Source organism: Hibiscus syriacus, unplaced genomic scaffold (assembly GCF_006381635.1).
Source record: "Hibiscus syriacus cultivar Baekdansim isolate YM2019G1 unplaced genomic scaffold, ASM638163v2 tig00112649_pilon, whole genome shotgun sequence".
NCBI classification, from domain to species: Eukaryota; Viridiplantae; Streptophyta; class Magnoliopsida; order Malvales; family Malvaceae; genus Hibiscus; species Hibiscus syriacus.
The window spans coordinates 155977-179513 of NW_024063376.1; the positions used below are offsets into that span (position 1 = coordinate 155977).

Sequence of the window (23537 nt, forward strand, 5' to 3'; positions counted from 1 at the left end):
GTTGTCGACGGGGAAGGCCAAGGAACATAAAGAATCGTGGTGGTGGAACGACGAAGTCCAAACTAAGGTGAAGAAAAAACAAACTTGCTTCAAGGAGTTTCTACAATGCAATGATGACGAAGAAAGGTCGAGAGCTAAACAAAGATACCAGGAGGCAAAGCGGGAAACCAAGAAAACGGTAGCTAAAGCAAAGGATAAGGCATATGAGGTAATGTACAAGAGATTAGACACCAAGGAATGACAAAATGGCATCTTCAGACTTGCAAAATCTAGGGAGATTATGAAAAAGATCTAGGTAACATTAGGTTTATTAAGGACAACAATGGTGTTCTTTTAACGAAAGATCATGATATTAAGAGGGTTTGGGGTAGTTACTTCTTTGGCTTATTTAATGACGGTGCCTCTCCATGTAGAGATAGTATCGTTGATGGGTCAGCCGACCATCATACTACGGCCAATGACTGCCCTACAAGTAGGATTGGGTTTGAGGAAGTTAAAATGGCTCTTAGAAAGATGGGAAGGGAGAAAGCTGTCGGTCTTGATCAAATTCCTATCACTGTGTGGTTAGCCCTAGGAGAAGAGGGAGTTAAGTGGTTGACTAACATCTTTAATATTATTTTAGAGACTGCCAAGATGCCAGAGGAGTGGAGAGAGTCTACGGTGATACCAATCTATAAAAATAAAAGAGATCCCCAACGTTGTGGTAACTACAGAGGTATTAAACTACTCAGCCATACCATGAAGCTATGGGAAAGGGTGATAGAGGCTAGGTTGAGACAAGTTACTAGGGTTTCGGAAAACCAATTTGGCTTTATGCCAAGCAGGTCTACCACTGAGGCGATTCATCTACTTCGACGGCTTATGGAGAAATATAGGGAAAAGTCGAGAGATCTTCACATGGCGTTCATTGACCTTGAGAAGGCTTATGATAGCGTTCCTCGCGATACGATCTGGAAGACTTTGGAAACGTGACGGATCCCAACTGCTTATATCTGGGAGATTCGTGATATGTACTGTAGATCTACTACTTACGTCAGGACTACAGTTGGCGACACCGAGGCATTCCCGGTGGAAATCGGACTCCACCAGGGGTCGGCTCTTAGCCCTTACATCTTCGCTTGATTATGGACGACTCTATTGTACGACACCAGACGGTGTACCTTGGTGTATGCTTTTCGCTGACGACATTGTCCTAGTTGCTGAAACAAAATCTGAGTTGAATAGTAGACTGGCTACCTGGAAGACTGCTTTGGAAGAAAAAGGTTTAAGGATCAATATTGAAAAGACAGATATTTATGTTCAAACTTCAATGGGAACCAAAACGATGAAGATGTAGAAGTATGCATAGAAGGACACGTTCTTCCCTCAAAAGATTGTTTCAAGTACTTAGGGTCTATGATACATAAAGATGGGGGTGTAGATGATGACGTTACACACCGTATAAAGGCGGGATGGCTAAAGTGGAGGGCCGCTACTGGAGTTTTGTGTGACAAGAAGGTGCCTCTAAAACTTAAGGGAAAATTTTATAGAATGGCAATAAGACCAGCGCTGTTGTATGGATCATAATGTTGGGCAACCAAGAAGGATCACGTAAGGAGGATAGAGGCCGCAGAAATGAGAATGCTTCGATGGACATGTGGTAGGACTCTGTGGGATATGACGACAAACTCTGCTATTAGGATGTCCTTGGGGGTGGTGTCTGTTTCCGAAAAATTGAGGGAGGGAAGACTACTGTGGTTTGGGCATGTCCTTAGGCGACTACCGTCGGATGCGGTCAGGAGGGTAGAGTCGATTACAGTCGACGGTGCCAGAAGGAAAGGACGACCAAGGCGGAAGTGGGAAGACTGCTTGAGATCTGATTTGATGGATTTAGGCCTTACCGAAGACATGACCTATGATAGGAAATTATGGAGGCTTGTGACTAGGGTAGTCGAGTAGTGTGGGTCACATCTATAGGGTGTATCATCTCTGTCTTCTTTTAATGCATTTGTAGTAATTTCCATGACTTTTACTTCTTATACTTTTCTGTTATTGGTATTTATGAAAGATTAGAACTGGGCTTGCTATCGTTGACTTCTGTGTATCATTCTCGTCATGTTTCCTCTGTTAAATTTAGTCGGGTCTTATGTTTCTGTCTATATGCAGAGATTCTTTCGCAGGGATTATTTTGCAGGGATTACTCCCCATTACAGAAGCACATATGATATTAATGACTGCATATGAATACTGTTTAGCTATTGTATTTATGTAATTATTTATACATGCATTGCATTTTATTTATATTTTTAATTTTTTGACTGCCGGAGGTCTTCCACGGAAGCTATTCTCAACCTGGTGTTAGGGGCAGTCTACTACCCTACCTCCCCCTTACCCCATACATATGGGAATTGAGTTTTGTTGTTGTTGTTGTTGTTGTTGTTGAATAACCCGCCTCTCCTTTGATTGCTTTAAAGTAATTCTGTAGTACCGTAGTTTAATTTAAGGTTATAAAAAAGTTTAATTGAAAATGTTAAAATTTATTCAAATTTTCTTGGGAGAGGTCCCCACTTTCGTGCCCAACAGTACCTCGAGGGATTAGTCTCAAGCAAAGCTTGGGGATATCTTTGGATATATAAAAAAAATGTTAAAATTTATTTTAATATTTTCTATCGAACTTAAAATATTATCTCTATAATCTAAAATGATATTTTTAATATTTTCAGTTTTAACCGAAAATATCAAGAAAAATATAATATTTTCAATTGTCAACAAAAAATAATATTTTAGATTACGTAAATATTAAAAGATTAATATTTTGTGTTTAACCGATTTTTTTTAAATATTTCATATTACACATTTCCTTAGTCTTACCGTTCCTTATACATTCCCTTTGCTTTACAACCCATGTCATTCTCTCCAATTATTTCTATTGCCAGATGAATTTATTTGCTAAAAGGCTTGGTTTTTTTGACATATTTTATGTTCTCCTTTATGTAATATTTCAAACCTTTTAATTCAGTGTAATAGTAACTAAATCATAACTATAAATTCCAGATATGAATTATTAAGTGAATATGAAAAGCTAAAAGATTTAGGTTGAGGTACTTTGGAGCTGTTGACAAAGCAGATGTAGATAAAAAAATAACAGGTTTAAATTAAAAAACAAGTATTTAAATATGTCTAAAGCCTTTTTATTTTATTTAGATGTTTAAAGTTGTATTTTTGTAAAAGTATGTATCTAATATTTTATTCTATAATTATCTTTAGATCATCCTTTAAAAAAAGCTATTATCTTCCATTGATGAGTTCTTGAAGTCGTGTAATTTTTTTTATCTAACTCACTATTATAAGAGAAAACAAAATGTTTTGAGACTTAAATTTTTTTTATTTTAAAAAATAAAAATAAAGATATATAGATTGAATTTGATGCAGTAAGAATTGATATGTTCTTGGAATCAAAGTATTTGATATTTAGAATTTTTCAATTGCTAAAGGGTATCAAAATAAAAAAAACATCTTTAAATCACTCTTACTTGATACTTAAAATAAAATAAAATAAACATACACAACATGTTTATGGGGATATATCAAACCCAAATCTGATGAATTGAATAAATACATAATTATCTCGAATGTGATAATTATTTTATAAAAATTATTATTTGATGAGTTTGATGTTACAGATTAAAAACACTTATTCAATTAATAAAGATTATCAATAAAAAGTAAACGAATGAATAGAAAACTATTACTACTGTAGACGATAACTGGGGTATGCTCATCACCACAGGCATTCTGACTTTCAGTGTTAAATTTGTCTCTATTCTTTTAATTTAATGGTAAAATATGGTAATGATCACTTATCTTTATTATTTATATACCTTTACTCACCAAATTTAAAAAAGTTACATTTTGGTCACATGTGCTATCCTTTTATTAAGTTTTGATCATTGGACGTTGACTGCCGTTAGTAAAATAAATTAATTTTTATTTTAACTCATAAATTTTGGACAAAATACTAATTATGTGTTTTTTTTTAAATCTAAAATAGTTTAACGACAAATTTTAAATTTTCCCTTTTTAATATGGTTTTCTTCGTCTGGCATCTTTTCTAAAACTCTACTTTTTCATCTGGCATCTTTATTTGATTTTCAAGCACTCTTCATGAACATACCCATATGCGTAAGTGCGGGAGTTGATCATAAAGGAGTAAGAAAAAAAGGAATTGTAGTTCTAAGTCATTCAGAGAGAGATAGATTACAACCATACATTCATGATACAATCTAAGAACTACAATATTTATTAATTGGCAAAACACATACACCATGCAGATGTAACTGTTTAAATCTAGAACCTCTTGAGATAATAACATTCTTTTTTACCACTAAAGTTACTTGATAACTTCAACAATTTTACTTATTGACATCCCAATAAACAAAAAAACTATTTTAACCAGTATTGTAAATGAAGATAAATCAATAAATAAGATAAATAATTATAAAAAAAAATCTCAATCATCTCTAAATATTTATTTAAAATAGAAATAAAATCTCATAAGATTTTTTTTACATTTTATGTTATTTGCATTATGTAATAATAATTTCATTAAAAAAAAACTTTTTTACTTATGGGCACTCCAATTAAAAGAACCACCCAGACCATTTTAAATAGTTATCAGCTTTTATTTATTTATTTATTTATTTATTTATTTTGTATATATTCTTTTTAAAAAAAAGTCCAACTTGTTGTAATAATAAAGGCATACTTATTTTATTTAAGAAAATTTTGAATAAATTAGAGAATTAGATAGTTGACTCATGAATGTCCACATCGAAAACACAAAAAAGCCTTGGTGTCCAGATCATTTCGTTGGCATGATCTCAACAGTGGGTTGCTGCTTGAAATGATTTTTTTTTCAATTAGATAAAAAGTTCTCCTTTATCTGAGCTTGTCTCCCTCTCTCTATAAAAAAGGGTGAACTGAGCCGATGACACTTTCTCTTGTTAAAAGGCAATAGCTGTGCTTTAGCTGGTGTCAATCGTCTCTTCCATTTTCCTTAATCATTTTATAAATTTTCTTCCATCTTTCCTAGTATTGTCTCCTGTTATTTTCTTCTTCTTTTACTTTCCAGTCCCTTTTCTCCAACAAAAACATGGGTTCCAACGATTCCGAACTTGTTGTCGATTTATTTCCGTGGCTCAAAGAATACAAAGATGGAACCATCGAGAGAACAGCAGGATTTGAAGTGGTTCCCCCGGGGCTTGATCCCGAAACCAACGTGTTATCCAAAGATATCGTCATCATACCCGAAACCGACGTCTCGGGTAGAATTTACCGGCCAAACTTCGTCCCCAAAGATCAAAAGATACCCCTCGCAGTTATTATCACGGAGGAGCCTTTTGTGTTGCTTCGCCGGCGTTCCCAAACTACCATACCAGCCTCAACAAGCTCGTCGCCGAGGCCAACGTTATTGTTGTTTCGGTCGGCTATAGGCTAGCCCCTGAGCACCCTCTTCCTACAGCATATGAAGATTCATGGGCTTCACTTCAATGGGTGGCTTCTCATAAGGAAGAAGAAGATGACAATAATGAAACTTGGATCAAGGATTATGTGGACCTTGACCAGGTTATTTGGTTGGTGATAGTGCTGGTGCAAACATTGCACACCACTTGGCTTTCCGGATCAAGGATTCGGATCTGGGTCAAAAGTTGAAGATTCTGGGCATTGGGATGATTCATTCTTACTTCTGGGGAACCGACCCGATTGGATCCGAGGTTACCGATCGGGTCCGGAAAGAGCTCGTCGATAAGTGGTGGCTATACGTTTGTCCTTCCGATAAAGGGTGTGATGATCCGCTTATCAACCCGTTACGGATGGATCCCGGATCTTGCAGGGTTAGCATGCCATAGAGTCCTTGTTATTGTTGCAGAGAAAGATATATTGAAAGATAGGGGGAGGTTTTATTACGATAAATTGGTGAAATCTGAGTGGAAAGGAAAAGCAGAGATCATGGAGAATGAAGGAGAGGATCACGTGTTCTATATCTTTAACCCTGAATCCGACAAGGCCAAGAGCTTGTTCAAACGCTTGGCTGCTTTCTTGAACCAAGGCAAGTCTATCAATGTTGAGGTAAAAAATGGGGTTGTCTTGTAGTAATAAAATATGATCAGCTGAGATTTGAGATCTACCCAACACTTGATTTCCATTTTCAAGTATCTCTATCTGTCCATTTTTCTTACAAGCCATCGTTTACTTTGTGCAATGCGACTCTACTTTCTCTCTTTCGTTTCTTGTAACGATTAGCTTAATTCAGAATGTTTAACTACACTTATGATCTCAGCAAAATGAAATTAATTTTTAAATTTCCAATGGTCAAATTAAACCACTTGAATTATTGAGTCTTGTTAAGTTAATTTGAATGAATTGTTAAGTTAAATAGTTTGATTATTAAAATCCCAATGGTCAAACTAAACAATTTGAATTATTGATTCTTTTGAGTTAATTTGAATAAAAGGAGATGTTGAAAGTCTTGGTTCGAGCAACCATGTGTATTATAAGAAGATTATGAATATATATTATCATATAATCACCACATACTATTTAAAAAAACACTTAAATAAATAATTTAAATTAAATATTTTTATAATTCAATCTATAATTAATCAAAATTAAGTAAAATTATAAAAGTTTTGAACGAGCCTCAAATTAGACATATATCTTTCGATTTAGAAAACTTTCACAAAAGAATTGTACATTTCATGTTGTAACCATCCACAGAGGAAAGCTCCCCTTTCAGCTTATCATCCTGTAGGCTTAGTTGTTTCAATTAAATCAGGAATTTGATAACTATATAATTTGAAGCAAAAATATGACTGCTTGAAGATGAGTATGTAAAACTGGATGCGGAGATAATTCTTTCGGAACTTAAAGCTTTGAAAACGACGGAAATGTGAAAATCAACCATATCGGCGCTGCCTTCACTAAACGCATTGATTATTGGGGTGGAATTGCCGGAGATTAACCAACCGATTACACCCATCGTGCGCTTGCTTTGCGGTGTATTTCTTGTTAAAAATAATGCCTCATGTATTTTATTATCATACTAACCTTTTAATTTATAATACAATGTTCAAGCTGTTATACAAGAATTAAAGTCTAACTGCTTCTAACTACTTCTAACAGCTTATCAACTAACTCCTAACTAACATTTGTTATCTCAACACTCTCCCTCAAGTTGGTGGCTGAAAAACATTTGAAACCTCCAACTTGGCTGTCAAATACTCGTGTTGTTGAGTGCCGAGCGCCTTAGTCAAGATATCTGCAGGTTGCTCCTATGAAGATATGTGTTCTGCTGTGATAAACCCTTCTTGAATCTTGTCTCTAACAAAATGGCAATCAATTTCAATGTGCTTCGTCCTTTCATGAAAGACAGGATTAGAGGCAATCTGTAATGTTGTTTTACTGTCGCACAACAACTTGGCAGGTTGATCTTGTTTCACTCCTAGTTCGTTTAGCAACCCACTTAGCCAAACTAACTCTGCTGTAGTTATAGCCATACTTTTATACTCAGCTTTTGCTGAAGAACGAGCCACTGTGTTCTGCTTTTTTTGACTTCCATGAGATAAAAGAAGAGAAAATCGCCTCAGTGACCAAAAAAAAGTTGTAATATACGATTTTAACCAACTTTTTTTGGATTTGCCAAAATGACCAACAAAATCGCAACGCGAAATAAAAATCGCAACGCGATCCCCAGAATCGCAAATCAGTTTCCAGAATCGCAAATCAGTTTCCAAAATCGCAACGCGATTCTTGAAAATCGCGATGCGATAGTACAAATTCGCATTGCGATTTTCCAAAATCGCAACGCGAATATGAAAATCGCAACGCGAACACATAAATCGCAACGCGTATCCCGTAAATCGCAACGTGTATCCGTAAATCGCAACGCGTATGGGTAAATCGCAATGCGTATCCGTATATCGCAACGCGTATCCGTAAATCGCAACGATAATACATAAAATCGCAACGCGTATCCGTAAATCGCAACGCGATATTTAAAGCGCCATTATAATCGCTACGCGTATTTTATTTTCAAATTACAAAAAGAATATTAAGACAAAATCCCGTAATCGCAACTCATAACCTAAAACCTAAAATCACAACTCAGTCCCATCTCCATCTCTCACTCTCTACGGCGAAGAAATCCGTCCCCATCTCCGAAGATTTCCGTCCCCATCTCCGGCGAAATCCCTCACAACCATTCACGGTCAGAAATCCCTCACAATATTCAGAAATGGAAAATCAACCTCCGAGGGTTAGTTTTTTTAATTATTTTTATTTTGAAATGTTTGCATTATTGTAGGTTTCTCATATTGAAACTGATGATAAGTTTACTGGTCATTTCAATAATAGATTAACCATTTCACTTAGATTTCATTTCGCGTTACGATTCTGTCGTTGCGATTTCATTTCGCGTTGCTATTCTCTCGTTGCGATTTTCAAGTTAGTATTTGTCTTTGTCTTTGTTCTGTCTTTTGGTTGAAGTAATGCAATCCATTCAAGTTTCAATTTGCAGAAGAGTCGCAACGAGATAAATGAAAATCGCAACGAGAGAATGACTGTCGCAACGAGAGAATCGCAACGCGAAATGGAAATCGCAACGAGAGAATCGCAACGCGAAACCAAAATCGCATTGCGATTTTCATTTCGCGTTGCGATTCTCTCGTTGCGATTTTCATTTCGCGTTGCGATTCTCTCGTTGCGATTGTCATCTCGCGTTGCGATTCTCTCGTTGCGATTTTCATTTCAACCAAAAGACAAAACAGTGTTGCAAATTTTAGTTTCAAGAATAAACTACTACTTTTTATGTTTATTGTTTTTGGTATATCTTCACAGTGTAGTTTTTGGTATATCTAACTTGGTATGTTTATTGTTTTTGTAGAAATTTTTTTCGGCTCAATTGACCTTGAGAAATAAAGTCAGCCTGGCCACTACAATTGCAAAGAAGCTTTCACCTGCTCAAAGACAATTGTTTGAGGAAACCTGCTTCGGGCCATGGCTGAGAGTACAGCATCCGGGTGGAGATGCTAATTTGACCCATTTGTGGCTTCAGACCATGACATCAAATCTACCCGACAGTATACAACGTGGTGAGGAAGAGATATGGTTTCATTTTCCACCAGCGTATACTTGCTTTGGGCGGAAGGAGTTCTGCTTAATCACTGGTCTACGATTCGGACACGATGATGTAGGCCGGTACACTCGTCATATCGCCCGCCCATCATGGTTATCCCGGGTTTTTCCGGATGAGTCAATGGAGAAGCCGAACCTACATGTCGACGACCTGAAGAAATTATTTAATAAGAAAGCTGGTTTCACTCGGATGGAAGACGTCGATGTTGTCCGAGTATGCCTTCTACTACTTGTGTATGCCGGCTTTTTAGGCAGAGAGGCCAGACAACCTATTCATCGGGAGCTAATAATATTGGTAGAGGACCTGAATGCATGGAATCTGTTTCCGTGGGGTTCGTATATATGGAAAGCTACCTGGACTAAGTTGTCGTCTGCCTTTGATGACCGCAAAAGTTTGCGGGGCGATGGGTCCAAATACACTTTGTCAGGCTTTGTTTGGGCCTTTAAGGTAAGAATTTCTATATAATGTTTCTAAAATTATAATTAATTATTTAACAATTACTAATTTTGTTATTATATTGTTTGTAGATTTGGATATTCGAGGCTTTCCCCAGCATGCGTACATATGCAATAAAAACGTCAAATGATATTCCCAGGGCTATTTCCTGGAAGAGGAAAACTCTGTTGGATTGGGAAGACTTAATACCATATGCCACAATAAATAATGTAAGTTAACACAAATACTTTCATATAATATATAAACAAGTTATTAATAGTAGACGTTTAACTTTGTTTGAGTTTTTATATTTTAGGAGGCCAACATTCCATTACAAAGACTGTCACCCACGGAGGAAGAGCTTGCCACTGATTGGTGGCAAGCTAGTCAGAGTTTTTTTGATGGCACGGATGATGAGCAGCATCCACTTCCTCCAATTCGAGAGCCATCACCTCACCTAGAGCCATCACCCGATCGTGACGACTATACACCTCTAGAACGAGAGCCATCACCTATCCCGTCACATCATCGAGCCTCTTCTCCACCATCACCTCATGATAGGCGACCGGCAAAGATGCCACGACTCCTATCTCCCTGTTCTCCACCTCCACCTCAACGGGATGAGTCAAGGGAGTTACGTGATGAGGTCAATGCCTTGCGTGAGGAGATCGGTACTCTACGCGATAACGATGGTGCATGGCGTGTGGAGGTGTCAACTTTACGTGGTGAGGTTGCCGCTCTACGTGAGATGATAGTATCGTTGCAGAATGAGGTTCATACTCTACGCAACGAGGTAAGTTTAAGATTTTCCATATTTAACTTAATGATAAATTTACTCGTAATTTCACTTAGATTAGCCATTTCACTTAGATTGCTTAGTAAATTTATTCGGTTGCTGCCAATTCTGCTAAACTGTGTATTCTTTAACACTGTGAAATAGTATTGTCTTTGTTTTGTCTTTTGGTTGAAAGTAAATTTGTTCGGTTGCTGCCAATTCTGCTAAACTGTGTATTCTTTAACACTGTGAAATATATTTGTCTTTGTTTTGTCTTTTGGTTGAAAGTAAATTTGTTCGGTTGCTGCCAATTCTGCTAAACTGTGTATTCTTTAACACTGTGAAATAGTATTTGTCTTTGTTTTGTATTTTGGTTGAAAGTAAATTTGTTCGGTTGCTGCCAATTCTGCTAAACTGTGTATTCTTTAACACTGTGAAATAGTATTTGTCTTTGTTTTGTCTTTTGGTTGAAAGTAAATTTATCCATTCAAGTTTCAATTTGCAGAAGAAGAAATAGTTTACTTTCGCAACACGAAACTTAAAATCGCAACGCGAAACCAAAATCGCAACGCGAAATGAAAATCGCAACGACAGAATCGCAACGCGAAACCAAAATCGCAACGACAAGATCGCAACGCGAAACCAAAATCGCATTGCGATTTTCATTTCGCGTTGCGATTCTTTCGTTGCGATTTTGGTTTCGCGTTGCGATTCTGTCGTTGCGATTTTCATTTCGCGTTGCGATTTTGGTTTCGCGTTGCGATTTTAAGTTTCGTGTTGCGAAAGTAAACTATTTCTTCTTCTGCAAATTGAAACTTGAATGGATTGCATTACTTCAACCAATAGACAAATCAAAGACAAATACTAACTTCAGGGTATTAGTTTGAAACATATTTTTCTTTGTTATCTGATGCATTTTGTGAACTATGATAGAATAATGACTTGGGTGAATACAATGCAAGTTTGAAACATATTTGTCTTTGTTTTCACTGTTTAAATATCATGTCTGTTTATTTACTGATTTTTGTATTTAATTATTTAGCGGCCCGATAGAGTGGATGCTTTACGTCGGGTTATGCTTGCACGACGGAGTTCACGCATCAGACAGCGTGCACGTGCTATTAAGTCTCCGTACACCCCAATAGTGCGAAGACACCGCAAGAAGAAGCCCGACTCGCCTGTCATCCCTCAAGAGTCCACTCCTATCGTTGAAGAGGCCCCCCATATCATTCCTCGAGAGTCCCCTCCCACCGTTCAAGAGGCAACTGTCATCGTTGAAGAGGTCCCTCCCACCATTCCAGAGCCCGATTCACATGGGGTAATATATCGAAGTATTGAGAAACCCCCACCGGTTCCGGACATGATGGATGAGAGTTGGCTCTCGTATGAGTTACCGGCCAGTACCATACCGGTATCTGAAGAGGAGAGGGAACAACTACCGGACACAATTTTGGATAACACCCTTTGGGCTAAGACCGCAGTTGATTTTTATCTACATGAGCGGAGCAAGGGGTGTTTCACTGACATATGCAAGCTCACCGATGATATCTTTTTGTTGCTTGAACGGCCTTGGTGGGGCGTATTATTAGGGGTCGAAGACAATGGCTATTTCGATGGGGGGGTAAGTCTTATATTTTTCTTATATTTCAATTTGATTAATTTTTTTTTTAAATTTATGTAAGTCACTAATATATGTCTTTTTTTGTAAAACAGCATATCGATGCGTGGGTGACACGTCTTCTAATAATAAGAAAACTTAAGAAAAATAAAAATATACGATATACAATAATGCCGACGTCTTTTCACGCCGTTCACTTGAAGAATGCACGAGATGAATCATTTGATTTGGGCAATGGACAAGCTAAACTTTATCCTGCATGGTGGGAGGTCGATAAGGTTAGTATTTATTTTAGATTGAGTTTAAAGGTTTTATGAAATAAGTGCGCAAATGAATGAATTATTACTTATGATTGCAGGTGTTTATCCCTGTTTTGGAACGTAAACATTGGATTCTCGTCGAGCTTCAGCTCCCATCCCTTAAGACAATAGTGTATGACAGCATGATAAATTACATATCATTGGCTGATTTAAGAGATGTTATTAAGGGATGGAGCTCTCATTTGGCTAAATTCTTGGATGCGATCAATTATTGGACTCGTTCTGGAAACAAGAAGCCAAAGAAGCTCAATATTACAGTTATTAGAGACGAGACCGCGCCACAACAAACGAGCGGAGCCAGAGGAGATTGTGGTCCTCTCGTATGCTTGGCGTTGGAGCGTTTGACGACGGGAAGCATCAAGTATCTACCTCCCACCGATAGAGATAAAGCTGCAGTAGGCTTGTGGTTTCGGCATTATATGGCTAAATCGATATATACGAGACGCTGCCTACCTGCATCCGCGTTATAAAAATGTCCATAAACAATTGGTAAGTTTATATACTTATAAATGAAAATGTTTGGTTAAGTAATTAGAATTCAATAATTTGCGTAGAAAGTGTTGTTTGAACAAATGTTTGGTTTCTGCAGGTTAATCTCAGAAGTGAACTGCGTGAAAATGATGTCGAGCTGCAAAAGTTGATTCAATAGTTTAATTGATTGTTTTTGATTGTTTAATTGATTTGTAAAAGTTGATTCAATTTTTGATTGTTTAATTGATTTGTAAAAGATGATTTGTAAAAGTTGATTTGTGTAATTGATGCGAACATAATTCTTATTTGTGCTTGTTTAATTGATTGAAATGTAATGGTTGATTTTGTTGATTTCAATCTGCATTATGTTGAAGGCAAAAATGACTATCGCAATGCGAAATGAAAATCGCAATGCGAAATGAAAATCGCAACGAGAGAATCGCAATGCGAAATGAAAATCGCAATGCGGAAATGAAAATCGCAATGCGTTTATAATTTCGCATTGCGATTATCTCGTTGCGATTTTCATTTCGCATTGCGATTTTCATTTCGCATTGCGATTCTTTCGTTGCGATTTTCATTTCGCATTGCGATTTTCATTTCGCATTGCGATTTTCATTTCGCATTGCGATTCTTTCGTTGCGATTTTCATTTCGCATTGCGATTTTCATTTCGCATTGCGATTTTCATTTCGTATTGCGATTTTAATTTCGCATTGCGATTTTCATTTCGCATTGCGATTCTCTCGTTGCGATTTTCATTTCGCATTGCGATTTTCATTTCGCATTGCGATTCTCTCGTTGCGATTTCATTTCGCATTGCGATTTTCATTTCGCATTGCGATTCTCTCGTTGCGATTTTCATTTCCGCATTGCGATTTTCATGTTGGGATTTTCATTTCGCGTTGCGATTGTATTTTCCGTGTTGCGATAGTCAAATGCATGCCTAATAGTGATAACAACTGAATAACAAGAGTTGGTTAAGTCAAAATGGTTGGCCTGAGTCATTAATTCAACTGAAAATGTTAAAAGTTCACACATAAAATCCACATAATACAACGTTTGCATATGAGCTTTTGATGGCAACGTTTACATAATACACATAAAATGTTAAATGTTAAAACGTTTACATAATACAACTGAATAACAACGTTTACATAATACAAAGTTCACACCATATGAGCTTTGGATTTTGATGAGGATCCATATTTTGGTAGAGGAAAAGATGATTTTGATGGCACTGGTGATCCACATGTCAACCTTGTATGACCACTTTCCTTGCACCGACTACATGTCGATCTCTTCTTCTCTTCACCCTTAGACGGTATACGATCGTGACTTTTTGGTCGGCCAGGTAGCCTTCTGTCCATGGCTGGTGGCAAAACTGTTTGTAAGTCATCTGGTATGTCCCACTCAGAAGGATGTGGAATAGGGTAGACAATCTCGGCATAAGTCTGTCGATAAACTTCTGTAGTGTAGCAATCCATAGCGTATGCGCTTGAATCATCTTGGTTTAAATGAAGAGCAACTTTTATAACATGGCCACACGGATAACCAGATGTTTGCCATTTCATACAACTACACGTCTTTGCATTTAGATCGACTAGCCCATTTAAGTTATTATCCAGTACTTGAAACAAAGTGTTTGAACATGGTTCAACTCTCCATGACGTTGACTTCACAACACGTTTCGTTATCTTTTTTCAGTCCATGGTGTAACACGATGTTCCAATGTTCCTGTAAATTTAAATAAACAATACTTAGTAAAATATATAAATATGATAAGTTACGAATTCAAAGAAATAATACCTGCATGGTTTCTTTTCTTGTAGTACCACTGTTGAATAGAGGCTCGAAAAAACTCCATTAACATAGTAATGGGTAATTTCCGGGAATGACGACTTAGAGCGTTGATTGATTCTGCACTATTAGACGTCATGAAACCATATCTTGCTCCAAGTTGATGTACTCTTGACCATCTTTCAAACCCGACATCTTCTAGTGTTTGAGCACACTGAGGCAAAACACGTCTTAAACAATTTATATGCTTATTGAAATCCACTTCCCGATAAGCTTTTACAGCCTTCCAGTATGTCCATTTGTGCTTTTTTATACCAGCAGACCTTGATTTTAGATTTCTATACAAATGAACACCACAAAGTCCATGAAAAGCATCTGGGAAACACCTTCTAACAGCGTTGTCAATTGAGTTTGCCCTATCGGATATGATTGTCAGATTGCTAATAGGACCTATGCAATCCCTAAGATGCCCCATAAACCATGTCCATGAATCAGAGGTTTCAGATTTGCCAACCCCGTAAGCTATTGGCAATATCCCATTGTTAGCATCCATGGCTACTGCTAATAAGTTTACTCCAAGGTATCGACCTTTCAAATGTGCTCCGTCAACTATAATAACTGGGCGCATGCAAGTAATAAACGAACGAATCTACAAAATAATATACACAAGAAATATAATCATTTAAATGTGAAATGCATGTAACTAACAAAAATGAGTCAACAAAATTATATTGATTTACTAACCGTAGCACCAATGGCGATAAACAGCAACTCAAAGCGTCCATCTCTATCTGTTTTGATATGAGTTACCGACCCAGGATTTTTCAGCTTTAAATTGTGACAATAAGCCGGCAGTTGGGCAAACGATGCTTCTGGCGACCCCCTCAACAATTCCAAGGCATAACATTTGGCTCTCCAAGCTTGAGAATATGATATACTAATCTTGAACCGAGCATTCATGTCAGTCATAATTTCATGTCCCCGATATACCCTGCCATTCAAAAACATTAACTCAGCCAGAAAACCACCCAACACCTTTTTGTTTGCCTGTCTATGGTGAGGAAAAACTTGGGTTCTTGAACATGTATGTTTATCAATAAAAGTCCTAACTTGAAACATTTTGCAATCTTTTATTCTCTTTGCAATCATACGCCACGTACAGTTTTTGTCAATCATACACCTTGTTTCGAAACGATCTTTGCTTGATTTGTTAACTTTAGTTGATAGCCATCTTCCACACATTTCGTATATAAAGCTATCTTCAAGTCTTCCTTTGTATCAAAACAATCATCTTTCTTGATACGAATAACTTTTGTGTAACAATCAACTGCTTTCTTTATCAACTCTTCTTCCGGTATCTGAAGTAATTCTGGCATATTCCAGTTATACGCCCGTGGCATTTTCTTTTCTTCGGGGACTTTTTCTTCTTCTTTCTTCTTCAGGATTATATGAATTACAGAATGGATGTTCAACATGTTCATTCACAGTCGTAACTTCCTCCTCATTATCATCAACATTACATTCTTCGGCAACGGCTGTTTCATCATCAAAATTCGGGTATTGACCAATATCAATATCATTACACGCATGGTCTGTTTCTTCTTCTGAAACATCATCAAAATCCGTGTATTGACCAATATCAAAGTCCGGATATGACCAAGACCAAATTTCGAATACTGACTAGTACTCACAATTTTTTCTGTTGGCTCATCATCGTCTAACTGGTCAATACGAAAACCGGAATTTGGTGCTGAAAGTTGATTGGGATTTGGATTAGAGAAAGGTTGTGGGTTTTGAGAAAAACTTAGTTGATTACTACCCGCTACTGACCCAACAATACTACTTCTAGGTTCAACAACATACAATGTAACATCATCTTGTGAAACACTAATGTAAGCAATGAATCGTTCAACATCTTCATTGTCGGTTAACAAATAAACTTTACCATTTCTCTGATAAGATAGCCTAAATCCACTTAGGGGCTCTAAATTCAATTTATTTGAAACACGTAGCATTAGAGTTTCATAAGTTAACTTTTGTAAAGACAATTTTAGTTGAAGATTTATGGGTAAAGGCATATATTGTAAAACACCATTAACATTATCCCATGACCCTCCAAAACACAAATCTATCCAAACATGATCAACATTAGATGATTTCATGGTTGTAACTAAACAAACGAGATGCGAAACTAAGACCTGTTGCCGGATGGGGAAGGATGTCGTTGGATATAGGAACGGATGTCGCCGGAGAGAGTGATAGATGGAGATGGAATGAGTTGCGATTTAGGGATTTAGTTTATGATTTCAGTGTTATATACCCAAAATTTCAGTGTTGTGATTTACAGATTCTCGTTGCGATTTACGGATTATCGTTGCGATTTACAGATTCTCGTTGCGATTTACGGATTATCGTTGCGATTTACAGATTCTCGTTGCGATTTACGGATTATCGTTGCGATTTACGGATACGCGTTGCGATTTACGGATTATCGTTGCGATTTACGGATACGCGTTGCGATTTACGGATACGCATTGCGATTTACGGATACGCGTTGCGATTTACGGATACACGTTGCGGTTTACGGATACGCGTTGCGATTTACGGATACGCGTTGCGATATACGGATACGCATTGCGATTTACCCATACGCGTTGCGATTTACGGATACACGTTGCGATTTACGGATACGCGTTGCGATTTATATGTTCGCGTTGCGATTTTCATATTCGCGTTGCGATTATGGAAAATCGCAATGCGAATTTGTACTATCGCATCGCGATTTTCAAGAATCGCGTTGCGATTCTGGAAACTGATTTGCGATTCTGGGGATCGCGTTGCGATTTTTATTTCGCGTTGCGATTTTGTTGGTCATTTTGGCAAATCCAAAAAAAGTTGGTTAAAATCGTATATTATAACTTTTTTTTGGTCACTGAGGCGATTTTCTCATAAAAGAATTGTCAAGTTTTATACAATATCTTGTTACAGATTTCCTTGACATTGAGCAAGTTGCCCAATCAGAGTCACAGAAGGCAATTAAGTCACATGTACTAGAGGAATCTAGCAAAATTTCCTGCCCTGGATTCTTCTTAACATACCGCACAATTCTCAGGGCTGCTTCCATATGCACCTTTCCAGGTGATGCATAAACTGGCTTAGATGTTGTACTAAATAGGCTATGTCAGGCCTAGTATGAGTTAAGTATATAAGCCTGCCTATGAGTCTTTGAAACTGTGTCATGTCTACCATACGTTCTTCATTTTGCTTCAAGCTCTTAGTGTTCGAAGCAGCCAAGAAATTATTATTCTGCTCCAAAGGTGTTAAAGCAAGCCTTGCTCCCCCTACCCTGATATATTTTATTAATTCTAAAGCATACTTGCGCTGATTTAAAATGATTCCCTTTTCTGATCTCAACACTTCAAGCCCAAGAAAGTATCTCAATTCACCCAAATCTTTCATCTTGAACTTAGAATTCAGTATACACTTGAGCTCTTCTATCATAACAGTATCACTGCCAGTAATCAACAAATCATCTACATACACAAGCACAATGACCAACTTGTTTGCTATTCGCCTTGTAAACATTGAGTAATCATGCTTACTTTGTTAAAATCCTACTGATATAAGTGCTTCAGACAGCTTCTTGTTCCATTGTCTAGAAGCCTGCTTGAGTCCATACAAAGACTTTTGCAGCCTACAAACCATATGCTCCCCATGGCTGGAAAAGCCTTCAGGCAACTGCATATAGACCTCTTCAACCAAATCTCCTTGCAAGAACGCATTGTGATCATCCATTTGCCACAATGGCCATTCAGTGATAGAAGCAAGAGCCAAAATCAGTTTCACAATGGTGAGTTTAGCAACAGGAGAAAAAGTCTCCACATAGCCAACACCCTCCTTTTGATTATACCCTTTGGCTACCAACCGAGCCTTGAACCTTTCCACCTCACCCGAAGCATGATACTTAATTTTATAAACCCACTTGCAACCAATGGGAACTTTACCAGATGGAAAAGGTACCACAGTCCAAGTATTATTCAATTTTAATGCTTGAATCTCTTCTCTAATGGCCTGCTGCCATTGTGGATTTTGACAGGCTTCTTGATAAGTGGTGGGTTCATTAAAATGAGAAATGGAAGCTAAAAAATGTTGAGTATGTGAAGGTAAATGAGAATAAGAAATGGGGTAAATAGCAGAAGATGAAGTGGATTGGCAAGTACATATATAATCGTTTAACCAATTTGGAGGTTTAAAGATACAAGTGGACTTTCTAGACACAAGTGGATCCTGAGCTAAAGAAGGAATGTCATTCTGAGAAGATTCTAGAACAGAAGGACTATCAGATGCACCTATTGAAAAATCAGATGGAGAAATAGAGGGAATAGGTGATACAATAGGAATTTCTTGTGAGGAACTTGAAGAATTATCAATGTAAGATATATTAAAAGAATCAAGAATTAAAAAATCAGAATCAGGAATATGAGAATGTGAAGGAAAAAAAGGAGAAGATTCTGAAATAGGAAAATGAAAAGGAAAGATAATTTCATGAAACACAACATCTCGATTCACAAGATATTGCTTTGATTGAAGATTAAACATAATGTACCCCTTTTGAGTTGAAGAATATCACATGAAAACACAAGGAATAGCCTTAGGGGAGAACTTGTCAAGATAGTTAAGCTTGGTAGCATAACATAGACACCCAAAGACCCTTAAATGAGAAATATCAAGAATTTTATGGTGAAAGACTTCAAAAGGAGATTTGAAATTCAAAACAGAAGAAGGCAATAGATTTATTATATAACATGCTGTAGTAACACATTCTCCCCAAAATTTGATAGGAACTTTTGAGTGAAATCGAAGTGCTCTTGCTACTTCGAGGATATGTTTGTGTTTGCGTTCAGTAACCCCATTTTGTTGGGGAGTCTGAATGCATAAAATTTGATGAAGAATACCAAGAGAGCTAAAAAATTCAGAACAATGAGAATTAAAGAATTCAGTGCCATTGTCATTGCGAATGATTTGAGCATTGGTTGAAAATTGAGTTTAAACAAAAATAATGAATTTTTTAAGAGATATAATAGTATCACTCTTCAATCTCAACAAGTGCACCCAAGTCATACGAGTAAAGTAATCAACTATAGTTAAAAAGTACCTATGACCACTATGTGTAGCAACTCGATAAGGACCCCACAAGTATATATGAATTAGGCTAAAAGGAGCTTGTGAAGAGGTAAGGCTGACAGGAAATGAAAGTCTAGTTTGTTTTGCTAAAGGACATATAGGACAAGAATGCAACAACTTGGAATACAAGTTAACAGAATGCAACAAGGGTAGTTTGTTCATGGTCGAAATAGCAATATATCCCAAACGAGAATGCCAAATGCTTGTATTATTACTAGAAATAGTTGTAATACATCCAGATGACACATGACCACAATCAAAGAAATTTGAATCACATGACATGCTAGAGAAAATCCTAGAAGACATCACACTTGAACAGGTATGTGTAGATGACAAACCAGTAGGTGAAGCTGATGACTGAAAAAAATAAAGGCCTATATACTCTTTACCAATCTCCTTCATCCTTCCACTTGAGAGATCCTACAGAATACAAAAGTCAAGATAAAAGCTAACAAAACATTGAAGGTCACGGGTAAGTTTTGATATGGAAAGCAAATTGTGAGTGAAATTTGGTACATAAAACACATTAGACATATTTGTAGTTGAATTTAGAAAGCATGAACCAACATATGTAATTGGGACAGTTTTACCATTTGACAATTGAATGGACCGTGAGGAACACAAGACAGGGGATTGCAAGCATTGAAAATCAGATAATATATGATATGTAGCACTTGTATCTAAAATCCAAGTCAGTGATTTACTAGAGGCAGGTAGACAACTATCAACAATACCTGCAAGATTCACAGCGGAATCAAAAGAAGCAACAGAGGAAAAAAGGCTAAGGATCTGATTGTATTGATCCTGGGTGAAGGTAGGTGCCAAGGGAGCAGAAGAGCTCAATTTTCCAGGAGCACTAGCAGGTTTAGAAGAAGCAGCAGGTTTGGAGATAGCTACTGTAGCTTGAGCATTCCTTCGTTTAGAGAACTTGAAATATAGTGGAAACCCTATGAGGCGGTAGCAGTTATCTCTTTTATGACCCTTGACCTTGCAATAGTCACAAACACCTTGAAACCGGCGACGATCAGGAATCCCAGAGCTTTTGGAATAAAACACCGATGAATCAGGACTTGAAGGCACAACAGAGAGCTGGATTCGTTGAGATTCCTCTTGAGCAATCATGGAATATGCCTGGTTTACCGAAGAAAGAGGCTGCATCAGTAGCATTTTTCTTCGAATCGACGAATAGGTCTCATTCAAGCCCTTCAGAAATTGAAGAAGCTGCTGCTGGGCAATATGCCTGGAGTACTGCTGCGAACTCGCACACTCACATGATGAAATCGACACAAGTGTAACATACTCATCCCACAACATCTTCAATTTACTGAAGTAAGTTGAGACACTCAACTCACCTTGAGAAATTGTATCTAATTCACGATGGAGGAAAAAGATTCTGGAGCCATTCACATTATGAAAACGCTCCTTCAGATCGTTCCAAACCGAAGTCGCATTTGAGGCAAAAACAATGCCAGCCGAGAGCTCCTTACTCACAGCGTTGAGAATCCAGGATAGCACGATGGCATTACACCTCTCCCACTGAGGATGCAAGTTAGGATCGTAATTCTCTTTCTGGCAAGCACCATCAACGAAGCCGAGCTTGTTTTTCGCCACCATCGCTATTCGCATCAATCTGCTCCAAACATTATAGTTCTCTAATCCGACTAGTTGATGAGAAATTAACGGAGTGCCTGGAGTGTCTGATGGATGCAAGAAAAGAGGATGATTGAAATCAACCACGACTGATTCATTCATCGGATGCATTGCGGTGGAGAGCACCGAACGAAAGCCCTAGGAAACCAATTTGGGGAAAGACGATGAAGAGAATGATTGTTGTGGGAGTGAAACCGAGCCACACTACCCGGTTTAGAAATGGACCAAGCAGAGAAACCCAATAAGGAAAAGCCTGGAAACTGATACCATGTTAAAAATAATGCCTCTTGTATTTTATTATCATACTAACCTTTTAATTTATAATACAATGTTCAAGCTGTTATACAAAATTAAAGTCTAACTGCTTCTAACTACTTCTAACAGCTTATCAACTAACTCCTAACTAACATTTGTTATCTCAACATTTCTCTGTAAGTTTCTCTGAGCCTGTTCCTAAGGATAGCACCAAGAATCTGTAGTAATGATCTGCTGCTTTAATGCAAGAGAAATCGGAATGCACTTTGTTTATCTGTTTTGTCACTTCACCAATGGAAACTAAAGCCTGTGAAATTCAATAAGTGATTCGAACACATAAGTTTCGGTTACACATAATCGCCAGTTAATAGTTTTGTAGTGTGTTACCGGATTATTAGCAGCGATCCCACCGCCGATAAGATTGAACTTCTTAACCTTTCCATTAGTGTCTTCTGTTTCAAAATAATGGGCAGGAAGATAAGTTGTTCCAATGCAAATATCCGACAGTAAGGCATTCAGGTCTGGACATTTCTTCACCTAAAGAAGGATTAAATCAGTAAATCAGTAATAAAATAGTGGATGAAGGCTTAACATCAAGACCAACCTCATAGCTGGAAAAATGATGGGCTGGAGTTTGATATCGAAAGTTGGAATTACAACGTTGGTCAAAGTCTGGTTCAGCCTTGTGGTTCCAAGTCTTTGTTTGAGAACTCCATGCAGATACTTTCGGTCATATTTTGGTCCCATCACTCTACGAATCATATTCATAACACCAGAGAAAGGAAACCTGGTTCGAGGGAAAATTCTAGGGCTGTGCTAGAAGTAGAAGTCCTTGATGTCTTTGGCAGCAAATAAGGGTCGGTTTTTCTCGTTAGGAGCTGTTAACATGGTGGTGACGAGACCACCGGTGCTAGTTCCGGCGATCACATCAAAGTAATCAGCAATTCTTGCTTCTGCACCGTCCAGTTTCTGCAAAATAAACATGCAATTATAACACCCGTTTGATGATATATATAGGTACAGGGTTCAAATACACTGTGTAAAATTTTTTCAGTTTTATATAAATTTAAGATCGTTGGATGAATGAAAATGTTTGATTGAGATTAAAATGAGAAGATATTCATTGGAAAAAACAAAGAGTTAATCTCAACCTTCTATTTTCACTCATTTAACGATTATAAATATGTGTAAAACTAAAAGAAAAATTACATTATGTAATTAAATTCTAACTCATATATATATATATATATATATATATATGGGAACTAGGGCTAATGGTTACTTGTAATTCGGACTCTAAGAAGCTTAGAATTATTCCTGGAATAATTCCTCTAATCCCACCTCCATCAATGCTGAGAACAGTAAAAGATCTCCATGATGGAGCGTGCCTAGGATTTACTCTAGTTGTTTCCATAAGGAGAAGAGATAAATTATGCTTGAAGGCTTAATTCAATTTCTAAATTATGAAAATTATGCACTAAAGACATGGAAAGCTCAAGTATTTATAGACCTTACAAGCTTCAAGTTTGGTGGCAATTCCAACGTGAAATGGATATACATTAGGAATTTCTTTAATCTTATTCGTTTGTTATAAAATATTATTACATTTCGTTGTCCAAAGACCATAAACTAAAAAAATTATTACACTATCAGAAAAATTAAACTATGGTTTCCTTAAGGATCAACCCGATAGGTAAGGTGTTGGTTCTTGATATTCTAGGATTCACGTTATGCACGATTCAAATGATTTTTGTGATAAATAAATTGTTGTTGTTTCTTGAGCTCTCATATTTGAGCACCATAAATGTGAACGTTTAATATCAAATGGTTAAGAGTTATCTATAAACAGATAATAAGA

General features: G+C 37.1%; 2 pseudogenes; one reads left to right on the forward strand and one right to left on the reverse strand.

The window, feature by feature from the left end:
* The first annotated feature begins 4983 nt into the window (after positions 1–4983).
* On the forward strand, positions 4984–6197 carry LOC120182405 (annotated as a pseudogene).
* Positions 6198–6715: 518 nt separating this feature from the next.
* LOC120182418 lies at positions 6716–23093 on the reverse strand (annotated as a pseudogene).
* Positions 23094–23537: the final 444 nt, after the last annotated feature.